Genomic DNA, 15,327 nt, shown 5'->3' with positions numbered 1-15,327 from the left:
GATTCCGTAACGTTATCCGTATTCCGTATCATAGTTTGACATATCCGATTGAGAAGAACAATGTTCTGCAAATCATGCTGACGCCCACGAAACTTTTTGTTTACAAAACAGATTCCTGGACCTTCCGCTAACACTAGCCCAGTGAGTTGGGTACCACAGAGACGTTGTACAAGGGGAGGGGCACGTTGGATCATGTAGCCTAATTACAATCTGATTGGAGTTTCAACACATAGCGTAAGCATTACGCAATATTATTAAAATATTCTCTGAAATTGAAATAGTGGAAATCATAGAAGATGAACTAGATTTATCTTTACAAAATTATTAATTATCGGTCAGTGCTACAGTTCTATGAGGCAACTCTTGAGACTTCTCTTCTCATTAGATGGGACGGGCCTGGATGTCAAGTGGGCGGGCCCAGGCCCACCCAGGCCCGCCCATGTCTACGCGCCTGGTCTGCTTTAGAGGAGCTTGAGTGCAACACCAGGAACTCATATGTTGATGCGGATGGTGCAGATGTAAAAGTTCACCAGCCGTTGTTGGAGCCAATGTTGGGCCTCTCCATCTGCTGAGGCAATGTCAGGGCCCCAGGATAGGTCCTTTGCCATGGTCACCCCCAGGAATTTGAAATTGTCAACCCTCTCTGTTGATTGTTGTTGATACCGCCTCTGAACAAATGGAGAGGGATCTGAATGCGTGTTCAGATCCATTTACACATCATCATCTCAAGGATGTGTTTATGTAGCCTGGGCAAAAGCCGACTCTTGACTCTGTCAAACAGTCTGGCAAAAGCTAAGAGGAATCCGTCATGGAGGGTGGGAGGTAGTCTGAGCTTACTCTGCCATTTAAATTAATTGGAGTTCCGAATTCAAACTAAAACTCAACTCTGAAACTAAATTTATTAGCATGACTGTTAGGATACTGTAGTGTCGCAAAAGCATACAAATAACAAAACAAAAGTGTGAATAGTGTTACCTTAACCAATCAGTAACAGACTTTGTGGGTGAGTTCTGTGTCACCACTCTCAACTGTTTGCTGATTGGCCAAACCAGCGAACCAAGCTTGGAGATGTTTCGCGGAGCCAAAATCTTTGGAGTACATAGGATGGCGTCGCCAGGCTAGTGTTGATGGGCCTGAACTTAGTATAGATATCATTCAGAATGTAAAACAGTTACTTGGCTGTTGCAATGGATGCTGGCCACAACATAATAGATACAGTAGAGTATGGCATAATGAATTGTTGCCAACAACCAGATGTTGTCTCTGTACTTACATATTCAGTGTTCTTGCTTTCAAGTCAAAGTCAACAGTGGCTCCTGTACCTCCTCCCAAAGAGCAGAAAGCTGAATGGATTGTGCGCAAAGTGACTTTCACCTCTCACAATTGTGCTTTACAGGTAAAAGGATGATAAATGTCTTATTGAGAGAGAAGTAATGCACCAATGATCTGGAGGTTGCATTCACTATTCCAGTGGTTCTCAAACTTTTTCCACCATTCCCCCCTTCAGAGGGTCTGAATGCTTCCGAGCCCCCCCAAGCAACAGCAGTACTCGCGCAGACTGATTTTGCGATCACTGCGCAGAATCAAAGGAAACGTGACTGGTGAGATTAAACAAAGAGGGACTGCAGTCGAATGCAGATGTGTGTTCATTTCCTATGCTATTCAAATTCATGACAATTAATAATATAATGTTGGTGAGACAGGAAATCATTTCCTTGGGGGAAAAAAACCCAAAATCAGATGTCACACGCCCCCCCTGAGATGCCTCCGCGCCCCCCCAGGGGGGCTTACGCCCCACTTTGAGAAACACGGCACTATTCATTGCATGGTTCTCCTGTTGTGGTCAGCATCCGCTCCACAGTGACTTTTATACCAGACATTCTTGTTCGCTAACGTGCCCGGGAGCATCGCGAGTCCGAGAGGTGCGTGGGCTGTTAAGTTGCTCCCTTTCACACTGCACACTCAGCGGTCGCGTTCTATCCGGGTGCAGCAGCGTTCATTTTCAATGGGAGACCGCTCATTGGACGTGGATGTCCGCGCAGGAAAATAGACTCGAGTTCTATTTTCAAGGAACATCGCGGACATGTACGGTGTCCTGTTCGCGGGCCCGGACATGCACCGCGCTCCTGTGTGCAAAGCATGATTTGTTCTCATGTACTCTAAATGTTTCGAACTGAAACCAGATACGTCCGGACACGTTAAGTGGACCTTTCGCGCTTGCAGTGTGCATGCACCGTGATGCAACTGAAAAGGATGTTCTCTGTTGTTCCTCTGTAAAATGTGGTCATGAAGCATTTACCCATTTCAGTTTGGGCAAGAATTAGAGGTGCTGCCAAAGAATCATCAAGTAGAGTAAGATAAATCCAGCCCATACTTTTCCCGGATCCATGTGACATCACTTGAATGCCCCTTCTGTTAGGAGACCTTTGGAGACTGCAGCCTGAGACTTTGTTGATTGCAGCCCTCATTTTAGTGTTACCTGTCCTTGGGATTTGTACCTTCGTACAGTATAGTTCACACAGTAGGTTTGTGCTTGTGATGGCCTCACAGCAATCCATCCCACTTCTGACACCATTTGTGACGAAGGGGAATAGAATTGCCCATGGCTTCTCTCACAAGCCAGTGTGGGGTCCCCATGTGCTTTTGAACATGAAGAGCTGGGACCATTACCGTGAGAGCGGGCAACCACAACCCCTGTGGTGGTCACCAGTGGTGTAGTCTACGTAGAACGCATGTATACGGAGTATACCCACTTCTAAATTTTAGGGGCTTCAGTATACCCACTTAAAATTGATTGATCCATTATTTAGAATAGCATAAATATATACAGTATACCCACTTCCAAAAATGCTCGAATATACAGCATACCCACTTCAAGAAAGTAGACTACACCGCTGGTGGTCACTCCATCACAATTCTCCAGTGAAATGAATGGGAATAGGACTCCTTCCCTTTCTACAGTTATTGTAATACCACATGATTTGGACACCTTATTTGTCTCTTCTGCTTGTATAGGGAGCAAAAATCATCAATTTATTTTATCAATTATGTAACAGAGAAACAGAAAAGTAATGCACACTGAGGTGTTAATGCAGCCACAACCCAAAGTGGAGCATTGTTTTTCTCCTCTCTGAACGCTGTGAAGTCATTTACTATAGTGTAATAATAATGTAATGTATAGATGCATGTCGAGTCAATGCGTTGCAGGAATTTGAGTATATTTATAACACCTTATAATACCAATCCTATAATGCCAATCCTTCCCTGACTCTCTCACATACATGTATCAGTATCAAAAAACATTAGCAGTGTATGTTAATAATTAAGTCATGGGAAATAATAAAGAGATCATGGTTAACAAATGTTTTACAAAGGGTTATCTAAGGTTTCAATCATGCTTAACAAATGCATAACTAATGCTTAACAAGGAGTCTGTGCTATAAAGTGTTACTGAATTTGCTTATACGTATCTCATGGCACAATTTGAAAAAACCCCTCAGTTTTACCTGATGATGGTCTTGGACCAAAACGTTGTGTATTCAAGAAAACAGCTAAATGGTCAGTGTTTCCTACTCAATTTTTCAAATTGTCTGATGAGTGACCCATGGGTTATCTCCAACGCACCTGCCAGATGAGGCGTGCGGGGAAGAAAAAGTTTAAAGGGACACTGTGCAGGAAATGGTCAAAAAAGGTACTGCAACCATGCTGCTTATTGAAATTGGGCTGCCTACTGCCAAATTTGATCTTTACATGAAAGTTTACTAAGTATCAAACAAATATTTTCTAGTATGGTCCAAGTACAGTCATTTTTGCAGCTAAAAATGGCTATTTTTGGAAATTCAAAATGGCGGACCATGGAGAAGATCCCCCTTTTCATGTATGAAAAGTGCAATTTTTCCAGTCATAATGAATACTTAGAATTTGATGGTGGTGGTAAGTATTCATGAAAAAGGTAACATTAGTGAATGGGCAGCATGACTTCTGGAAATAAATAAACTAAAAATCTCACACAGTGTCCTTTTAACACATTCATAGTGCCTACAGTATGGAATAACATTCCACACCAGGCCTGGACTGGGGCCAGCGATAGAGGCCCAGACACAGCCCCCCTCTCTCTAAGAAAATACAAAAAACCCTACCCTACCGATCGTACCCCACCACAAAATGCCCTGTATGTCTGATACCCTGTATGCAGTCCAGGTCTGTCCCACACCAAACACTGTAAAATATCTCTTTCATTCAATAGTTACATCTGCGATAAGTAAACTCCGAAATATGCCAGGTTCAACCATATGTCCATATTGCTGCATACTGTATGGTACTTCTACTTTCCCCTTTGTTGCTGCTGTGCTGTCCTGCATCATCTACCGTACATCTGTCAACTGATTACTTGCACACGTTATTTTTTGTGCTGCTAAGCTGTTGTGAGAGTCCTGTGTCCATTGACTTGGGCACCCCAAGAAATCTAATGACTGTTAATTCCATTTTTCTTTGTATTCATTTCTTCTTAATGTTGTTGCTGTTGTAACTAACTACACAACCTTTCTACTCCCGAATCCTTGTGAGGAGCCTACTACACCAATTACACATTGTGTATATTTAGTCTTGGTGTGTTTCAATCATGGCAACCTTAATCCGCATTTAAGTCAACATCGCAAGTCCAAACATAACCTAGTTTTCTTTAACTGCCTTAGTGTACGGTAATATAAGGGTGGAGTTGTCGCCTACCCCTGTTGTGGCGCTTAGCAACAAACAACACCAATAGACTGTGCAAACACAATAGACTGGATTCTGCCCAGCCAGTGGGTCTGTGTATCCTATGATGCCAGCCTGGTTCCTATCTCAGATCGAGCATGCTGACAAATTGCTGTAAGGGAGGGAAAGGTTTACATAAGCATTGCACAAGCATTGCATGAGAATTGCAGGAAAAGAGTGAAAGGGCATTTAAAACCCATTAAACCTAAGGTAAACCAATGATAAAAGTCACAGGATGAAAACAAACGAACAGCTCAACAAAACACAAAACAAAGCAGGATAATCCAAGTTGTAAATCCTATAAAGCAGCTTCATCTTTGTGGTTGTGAGTATGATTTTGGGAGGGGTGGACTCGTTGCATTTTGGGGTCTTTAAATAATCATATTCTAACTTTAGATGTTGACTAGACAATGGGTAAAATATGTGTGAATATGGGTGCAGAATAGATATTTGTTGGTTGGCCCAGTTTTGCATCCCTGTTTGTAACCTTGCATGAGAAAAGTATTTTACATTGTGGATGATCTTTGCCTGAGTACACTTACTGTACATGTGCAAGACTTGTACGTACATGCTCATCAGGCGTTGTTATTTGCTGCAAGGAATATAAAAGATTCCACGCTATCTGTTTGCAGAATATGGTTTGCTTTACGTGCACATTAAATTATAAACCTTTTGGAGCCCAAATTCAAGATATGTAATTATAGTTGTATATTTTCAAAATGTTTGCTGCCCATTCACAAATTAGATTTTTTTTTACATTAATATTTACTATGTAACATGTTAATATTTACTCGTCTGGCTAAAATGTAGTAAGTTTAGTAAGTTTTGCAGCCAAAGATGTTCATAACGGATAATTACTGTACATACTTTTCCTTTAAATAGGTTTAATTTCTGACACCCAGTCAGAGGAGGCTCAATGAGAGTGTGGCAGTCTGACACGTTGCGTTTGGCTAAAAGTATGCCATCCAGCTGGGTGTCACTGAATAAACAATCCTCCTTCTATGCAAACGCAATTGCAGTCCAAACACTCTGTATGCCTCAGAGAAAGTTTGGAGGAGGAACATGTCCACAAGGGGTGCTAATATGCCATTTATTCACTCGAGCCAGCATCCTGTTCTCCCTAATCCTTGACCCTAACACGTACTGTTGACCCTAACCATGCAATATCATTAAGCAACCGTCAGGACTATCATACCCACAATTTAGATAGAGTCTACTACAGACTGCCCATCATCATATCATGTAGCAGGGGGTTGTGTGAGGGCCTGGTCTGTGTCAATGATGCCCAGACCTTCCAACATCAAATAATTGATCCCCACTATTACACACGGAACACCCCCCACCCCATTAGAAATGCACGGTACTATTTATTCTTCTCTACTGTAGTCTTCTCTAATGTAATGGCTCATGGTAACACAATCCTACTTGGTGCTGTGGTAACATGACAAGAAACTCTGTTGTTGGTTCTCAAAAAATGGACGACAGAGAAATTATGTCCCAGTGGTCCAGATCCCCTGATAGGCAGGACCTAGGCCTACACTCCCCGACCACAAAGCACTCACCTTCAAGGGAGCGCTGTGGCGCAGCGCGCTAAGCCCCCCACATTAGGGTTAGCATGCCCACAGGGACCCCGGTTCGAGTCCAACCGGGGTCATTTCCCGGCCCTCCCCCATCTCTCTCTCCCAATCATTTCCTGTCTGTTCTCCACTGTCCTGTAATAATAAAAGGCTGGAAGGCCCCAAAAAATACTTAAAAAAAACACTCACCTACGATACCACTCGTGCACAAACCAGCAGTGAATATCACAACAAAAGTGAGGTAACTAACCTGACTCACCAACCGAGCTCACCAAAAAAATGTGAAATGTCCAGTTTCATTCAAGAAAAGAAATAGTAGAATGCTCAAAAGCAAATGTGTTCAAATATAACCAAACCTAATGTATAATCTGGGTTGTTTGTTCTAGATGCATGACTTTTACTTATTTTACAAAACACTAATGAACATACAACGTTTAGAATTCCTCTACTTCCTGTAGAAGACCAGCAACAAATTGGGTGGATTCCTATATGTGGAGTCCTGTCCTCACTTGCCTGCTTGTGACCTTGTGACAATGTCACTGACGACAGAAAATGAATTCAATGTCTTGCGAAAGTGCAATTCTACTATCATTTTCTCGTTTGCTATCGAGATGGTGAATGAAGAACAGTCCCCCAAAAGTTGTTGTGGTTAGGCTGACAGCGGAGAGACTATTGTTTTCTCCACAGGGCTGGGCGTCAACAAAACGTGAGGCCACAAGCACAAGTGGAAAACGGGAGTCCGCATATTGGAATGCACTCATTGCTTATCCAGTCTGGGGATTTAGCCAGAGTGCCGCCAAAGATTGTTGACTCATTCCTGACTCATTCTAGGTTCACAGTGACGTCTATGATGGGCATGTCGCCATGACTGTGGAAGGCAACATTACGTTAATCACTATGCAACAACATAAAACTATAGCCAATTCACTACCACAGTACTAGCCTACAGTAAAACCCATTTTCACATTTGGTTCCAAACACGAACATTTATTTAACCGTGTGTCTTATGTCATTGCATTCTCATGCTATGTCATATACAAGTGCTGTTATACATGAATGTTTACTTAAACATGTATGCTATCACATGTATAGTCACAGCTGGACTCCCATCATTCAGGACAGCGTGGGGAATGCAGTGGACGGCTATGGAACAACCCTGGCAATGCGGAAGGGATTTGGGCTAAAGGAGTTCCTCTGTATGGCCATGTTTCCGTGGAAACAGGGGGCCAAAACAGAGATGGTTGCTTGTTAGATACCATCTCTTGCCAAAACCAATGTAAACAGGAGAACAAAAATCCACATTTAAAAATATCCTGCTACCTGGAAACAGATCCTTAGTGTGTGCATACAGTAGATATTGTGGCTACATGTCCTGGCTTTACCTGATTGTCTGACTGGCAGTGACGCACTGACTGGCACTCATCACAGCAGTGCAGCGCCGGAGATGGAAGACTGTTTTGAATGGTTTGTCCCGGAGATTTTTTCCCCTGCATACTGACTGAAGGATGCCATTGCCAACCCAAGAAAAAGGGTTGATTGAGTTCCAAATGTCCAGGGTTATTTTTCTTTTTCAGAAGTGGCAACCCTGGCTGCAGGCTTTTACGACTTTCCAAGAGGGTCTTCATGAGTCTGACAAATTGGGCCTGTGAAACCAGTCGGTAGAGTGTTGGTAATAATGCACCTGATGGCACGAGTGAAGTGACTTTGGGAGACATTCAAAAATGGCTATTGCAACACAGAATCTGTGATTCATGAATCGGGCATTTTGACATGTTATACAGGTTCGAATTTGATAGTTAGTCATACTGTACCAATAGGCCTACTGCCAAGTGCATAGCCATTCCATTTTCCTCCATATCCGTTCTTATAGTATAGGCCAGGGCCGGGGAGCCTATCAAGGGCCGCTTATAGCCCTTGAGGCTGTCTTATCCGGCAGCTAATATAATTTTAATATTATGCAGTTTCACATGAAATATGACATGTTTTAGGTAAAGGAATCTTACAAATTACATGTGCAATATAATTAAGTTATATATCCAGGAGACCTAGAGAAGGTGGGGTCTGACGTAAAGGTGGCCACCTTCAATATAGGTTTAAAGTGCAGGGGAATCCTGGTTTGTGTTCATAGTACGGCCCTTGGAGGACTTTATAAAGTTTAAAGTGTCCCTCGAATGAAACCGGTTCCCCATGCCTGGTAAAGGCACTTGAGAGAGGTCAACAAACATGTCCTTCTTGTGTCCTTGAGGTGTATGTAATCAGAGACGTTAAAGAATCTTTGATGTAATCCCACAGCTGTTTGCACCAGTGCTTTGGCAGTGTGGGGCCATCATGACAATAATGTCCTGTCATCCTGCCATCGGAAAGTTCCCCTCAAGTTGCGTTGAATTGACTGTACAGGTCCTTTATCCTCTCCAGCCAGTGTTTCAGAGTGCAAAGTTTCTTGTCCCTTTTCTTCTGCGATTCACATTCACTCTCTTTTTGCCTTGTGTCTCGTTTAACCTTCTAACACACACACACATACACACACACACACACACACACACACAAAGGTAAGTAAACTGTGCATTTGAACAACAGCCAGTAGAGATAGACATAAACCATGCTAATCTAACATTCTAATACAATGAAGTACATTACATTTAGTAGACGCTTTACGTATACGTTAGGGCTGTAACGATACACTCAACTCACAATTCGGTTCGTATCACGATTTTTGACCTACGGTTCGATACACCCCACGATTTCTGAAATGTATCTCCACTGAAGTTTGGAAACACTATCACATCAAATCATAAGGTTGTTTTCTTGAGTAATGGGTAATAAAACTATGAAAGGGCGTATCACGATACTGCCTCCTTGTATCACGATACAGTATCGCTACTCTGTGTATCACGATTTCTCGGTTCGATACAATATCCTTACAGCCCTGGTATACGTATGTGTGATTTGGCGTACCTTTGTTTTACATTTACAGCAAAGGGACGCTTGGATATCGACACTCAACTTCTGCAGTCTCGTGGGTTCTGGTGGGTTCTGTAGTGTCATGGGTTTTTGTGTGCTCTGCAGTCTCGTGGGTTCTCCAAAACAAAAATCTTTATTTGAATGTCTGCAAATCACTGCGCACACGGCTCCCACCATTGCCTCTGTCGGAAAAGTCTCCCGAAACTCCTGAGGCTGAGGTTCAAACATGCAGATCACAGGTATACAGTTCAGTAACCGTTGACATCAAATTGTCTCTTTTTGAAAATAGGACAGAAAAGAAATAAACAGTTGTACATACACTTCTTTTCTTCTCTGTGCAGGTTGCATTGATGTCTTTGGTAACATCCAAGTGCTAAAAAAAAAAAAAAAAAAAGTAGTAGTAAGTCTTTTCAGTGACAGCTTTCCACTGGTGGAGTGGTGCGCATTACGAGGCTACTCAAGCACAACATAAAAGATGTTTCCAAGACCAACATACAGGTACATTAGGACATTTTTGTTTACTTACTATTGCCTGCAGGAGTGGCATGATTGCATGTTGGTAATCCATTGTAATCTCGCTTTTGTTCTTTGGGCCTTCACAGCAGAATCCAAGAGGTAGTAAAATAAGTGACCATGCCAGAGCATACAGACACTGAGGATAAAACACACACAGGAACACATTTCTAGGTAACACTGCCAACAGTACAAGACATACAACCCTATCTCTTTTAGGGCTGGGACAATTAATTGACTAATCGTGACTAATCGACTATAAAAATTAGTCAACAAGAATTTTCATAGTCGACTAATGGTTTCATTTAATTCAATGTTTTTTTTACTTACTTTACTAATGCTTTATTACTTTATTGAAACCTAAAATTGCCCAGCACGTATGAATTGGACGTTGTATCTCGGAGTAAATAAGCTACTATCATGATTTAAAGCTCACTGTGAGCTCAGGGACCTACTTTTAACGGTTTCTTTCTTTTCTTTCTTTTTTCCCCAATCCTTGAAGATTTAAGTGCTAGAGTACTTGAAAAATTAATCGTTTAACTAATCGACTATTCGAAAAAAATAGTTGATAGATTAATCGGGAGAAAAATAATCGTTTAGGACAGCCCTAATCTCTTTATATCCCTAGACATACCTCCCTATAGCACTATCCTCTAGATTTCCCAGTGGTCTGGTAATAGCATAGTAGGCGTGAAAGCCCACTCGGGAAACTCCAACTCCCATTATTGTTGTGACACAGCACTCCACAGCACACAGTGCTCACTGCACACATCAAAATAGCATTTATGTCTTATCCGTGCACATGGGCTGCCCCCAATGGTGCCCCCAAAGGGAGCAGTGCGGCGGGACGGTACCATGCTCAGGGTATCTCAATCATGGAGGATAGGGCAGGAGGATAGGGAGAGAGCACTGGTTAATTACTCCCCCCACCAATTTGGCGGGTTGGGATAAACCAGCAACCTTTGGGCTACAAGTCTGACGCCCTAACCGCTTGCCCATAACTGCCCTTAGGCCTGGCCTACTTATAAATTCAGGGCACCCTGATATTCTGACATGCTTCCAATGTCTTACAATATGTGTAGGCCTAATAAAGTACCATAGTCTGTGCATACAGTCAATAATAATAATGCTATTTCATGATATATTTAAAAATAAAAACTTTAGAACATTTACAGTACATGGTAATTTGTGATAATTGTTGCGTAATCTCAGAGACAGTGTTTAAATCTACACATTAATATCTGAAAGCTACAGAAGCTACGAGACTAGGGTCATCTCTCTCGACCTTCAAGAAGCACTTAAAGGCTCTCCTCTTTTGTGACTATTTATTGCACTGATGTCTGAGCTACCCAGGGTAGACGCTAAGGCATGTTGTGTGTTGGGTATGTGGCCATGCGTGAATGTGTTTATAGGCTCTCTGCTAATGTACTAGAAAAAACAAACTAACCCCTCTATGCATTTGTACCTATCTATTGCTCTGTTTATTCCCTCTGCACTTAATATCTGAAAGGGTTGTATGCTGGGATTAGGCTATATCCCTCGGTTGTAAGTGGTTTTGTACAAAACCGTCGGCCAAATGTAATGTAATAATGTAAAAATGCAATGTAACAATGAAGACACTAATAGGATACTGCAGTGCAGATTGATGTACAGCCTTGGTCTCCAAACAAAGGCCCGCTGGCCAAATCCCGCCCAGGCGTGGCAAACATTTGGCCCGCCATGAGGTCAGAAGAAATGAAAACATCAACGTGTGTGATTTTCGATCACTAAAACTTCAGTGGGTCATATTTCTCCAAAGCATTCACAAAGATCTTGTGCTAACAGTCTCGTCATTACAGACATTGACAAGAAGGGGAAATGGAACAGCGAAAGTCTGTTCTCTGTCCAGACATTTAACTTGTTTCTAATTAGGTTGGGGCAATGGTTTGGCCCGAAGCCTCACTTGCTCTACATAATTTGGCCCTTGGATAAAATTAATTGGAGACCACTGAGGTACAGTAGCAAGAATGGCTTTCACTAAGAATGCAAGTTCCAGTTAAAGCCACAGTGGGGCGACATTGCATATTTTAACAATAAACAAAAAAACGCGTAGCCTACTGTGTCGTTCAGGCTTAAAACACATTGAAAGAGTTGTAGGCTACCGTAGGCATAGGCCTACCTACAGATTTTACATTATTTTCTTAGTAGGGGTATTTTAATGGATATTAAAACACGAGAGGTTTTGTGAAGGTACAAATGAGGTTTGGGAGATAGGTTCACAATCGATCATGACAATGTCACGAAACTATTCTACCATCTTAACATTTTTTAAGTCCCTATTCAATACCTAGGCCTACAGCCTGGAAAATGCCACTTTCAGCAGCAGCATCAGGTGATTTTTATTATTATTATAAGGCTATTTAAATGTAGCCTATGTATTTATTTATTGTCCCTGGGCGCGGAAACCCTGTAGGGCTATTCTTTTCAAGTCGTTGGACTCACTGTCATCCATTCACCATGAGAACAATTTAATTGTGCATTCAAACAGCCGGAGTTTTACTCTTCCCTAAGTAGCTGGGCAATGTGTTATTGCCAAGCGCAACAAAGGTAATTTTCCAAAAGGACACTACCCGCTACCTAAATATTTGTGTGAATTCGCATTCACTTTCCAAATGAGCTCACTCCCTATTGATGAACCCGGTTTCATTTTGACGCAAATAAGCTAAACAGCCCTGGAAAGTCCCGCCGGAGAGCCTATTTAACCAAGCGCCACATCAGTTGACTCAGACACCGTAGACTGCAGTGACAGCAACCTGTCCTGGTCAAGCCTTCACGTGAGGTGAGTTTTAAAACTTATCATGCTGGAAAATGTATTGGCTCAGACGATGAATTAGTTTTTTGTATCTAAAGTACCTAGGCCTTCCATATAACCTGTCCGATATGCAGTGCGTCTTTTAAAAACGTTTTAGTCACAAACTGCATAATCTTACCTGATGAGGCTACTTACCATTGGTCATGTCCGATTCACAGTGCATGTAATGGAGAATCACAGCCATGGCTGGCTGTCGGTAAAAAGCCCATATCGTCAGGTGAAACAGGGTTTCAAAGAATACCTGAGAAGTATATCCAAAGAATACCCGCAAAGATAGTCATGTGGCTATGTTGGCTAGAGTTAAGCCTGCTGGATCAGTCGCCTCCGTCAGTTTAGTTTCACTTTGAAGTGACACATGTTTCTTCGTTTGAATGTCAGAGGGAAAAGTAACACTGGAAATACCGTCATACTAGTCTAAGGGTCTATTTTTTTCTCTCCGGGGAATGGGTGGGCACTGGGCAGTAACATTTTTGGGCTGTAATATTCTTTTATAGGCTAGGCTACTTTAGGAAAGGGTCTCTAGACACAGGTTTATGAAAATCAGACAAATTCAATGGCTTTTATTTTGAGCAGTCTGGAAGAAAGTGACATATGCCAAAAATGAAAGACTACTCTCCTCGTCCTGGCTCTTTCAGACAATTTGAGCCAGGATACTTTCGACATTATTAAACCAAGGGTTGTGTTGTTGTTGTTGTTGTTGTTGTTGTTGTTGTTGTTGTTGTTGTTGGTGGTGGTGGTGGTGGTGTGTGTGTGTGTGTGAGAGAGAGAGAGAGAGAGAGGGGGGGGGGCAGTTTTGAAAACGTTTTAACCAATAATTTTATCCCAAGAAATACAGTAGGCCATATATTTTTGTAGGAAGGTCACCTTTGTAAGTCACAAAGCATCATTACAGAGACATCCCTTTCTCAGATGCATAGGCTGTAAAAATGAATCATAATCAGGGGATGAAGAAAAAATTGAAGCATTTGTTGTCAGCGCTTTGAGTGAAAAAAGACTCAAGACAAATGTAAGACACGTTTTCTTAAGCTAATTAAGCGGGCTTGCGGAGCAAGGACCATGCAGAGCATGGCCCTTGCAGAGCAAGGCCCGATTATAGTAATCTCTAAGTCCTGTTTCTTATTATTGGTCTTGTGCAGGGCAGCAGTAAAATAGAAAATGGATCTCCTCCTAGGCCTTTCGAGATAGAGACACCGTTCAAACACTAAAACGACCGGCTCGGCTTGGAGATCGCGTATAGTTATAGGCTTCTCCGTGTCTCTTGTCGTTTTCCCGTTTTTGGCGATTTTGTTAAAGCCTGGGTCCCCATTGGAAACAGTGGTGGAACCTCCATGAACCAAGGTTCCGCCACTCTAGAGATTAGAGTGTAGGAGGCTTTTTCGGTCATAAAACATCAACACTTTCACCTAGAAGTTTAGTTGACGCGTTGTTAGCGAGCTCTATGGGATGTCTCCAAAATGTGAAAGTTTCATCTCCCAACTCCCAATACTTTTTAAATGGCAGGTTTGTAAAAAAAACTGGCCTGGGTCTATGGAGAATCCCAGTATTTCGAAAAGGGCATTTTTCAAGAGATCAGCGCATGTCCCACACGGAGGTCCATTTGTGCCTGAACCCTTTCACCTATAAACTTCATTCAAAGACTGTTAGAGAGATCACAAGCATGACTCCGATCTTTGAAAAGGACACGTGCCAACTCCTTTTAGTTTTTTTACAACGATGTTGTAAAGACAAAAAACTCATTCTCATTTTCTCCCCAGTTTAGAGCTCAATACTAACTGTCTTTCAGTCAATCACAACAGGTGCAGCCAGTGAAGGATTCTATTTCAACTGTCACTGTCTCAAGATTCCATTCTTAACGAGCAGGTGCGAGCAAGCATTCTAGAAGTCTATTGTTCAGCTCTGCAATGCAATGTAATATAGTCTTGCTGGACTATGCATGACAATTGGCTGCTTGGCTTAGTGGTAATGCATGCCGCTGCATTAGAGATATGGAGGTTGAGGGTTCGAAACCCACCCGAAGCCATGTTGATTTTCTAAATTATATCATATGCAGCGTTCCTTGGCCGACTTAAAATGCCATGTATATCATTTAGTATGGATGGCAAATGTGCTGAATTACAGATATTGAGGTTGGGGGTTCGAAACCCAGTCAAAGCCATGTTGATTTTCAAAATTACATCATATGCAGTGTTCCTTGGCCAACTTAAAATGCCATGTATGTCATTTAGTATGCATGGCAAATGTGCTGGATTACAGATATGGAGGTTGGGGGTTCGAATCCCAGTCAAAGCCATGTTGACTTTCAAAATTATATCATATGCAGTGTTCCTTGGCCAACTTAAAATGCCATGTATGTCATTTAGTATGAATGGCAAATGTGCTGAATTAGGGATATGGGGGTTGGAGGTTCGAACCCCAGTCGAAGCCATGTTGATTTTCAAAATGATATCATATGCAGTGTTCCTTAGCCAACTTCAAATATCATGTATTGTATGTCATTTAATATCAATGGCAAAGGGGTTGGATTACAGATATGGAGGTTGTGAGTTCTAATCCCGCTCGAAGCCATGTTGATTTTCAAAATTATATCATATGCAGTGTTCCTTAGCCAACTTAAAATACCATCTATGTCATTTAGTATATCCCCAAAACGCAGAGCTACAACACTTTCAA

The 15,327-nt window shown here is 42.0% G+C and overlaps 1 long non-coding RNA gene across 1 annotated transcript; it reads right to left on the bottom strand.

The window, feature by feature from the left end:
* Positions 1–6,594: 6,594 nt before the first annotated feature.
* On the bottom strand, positions 6,595–13,131 carry LOC134455580 (uncharacterized). Its single transcript, XR_010036131.1, has 5 exons — positions 12,793–13,131; positions 9,820–9,945; positions 9,613–9,666; positions 9,288–9,506; positions 6,595–8,834 (listed from the first exon to the last, which is right to left on the bottom strand). It is a non-coding gene; the product is annotated as an uncharacterized LOC134455580 (long non-coding RNA).
* Between the last annotated feature and the right edge of the window lie 2,196 nt (positions 13,132–15,327).

This window comes from Engraulis encrasicolus, chromosome 9, assembly GCF_034702125.1.
Source record: "Engraulis encrasicolus isolate BLACKSEA-1 chromosome 9, IST_EnEncr_1.0, whole genome shotgun sequence".
Lineage (NCBI taxonomy): Eukaryota > Metazoa > Chordata > Actinopteri > Clupeiformes > Engraulidae > Engraulis > Engraulis encrasicolus.
The sequence above is the reverse complement of the archived record's forward strand: the minus strand, read 5'-3'. Positions and strand labels throughout refer to the sequence as shown.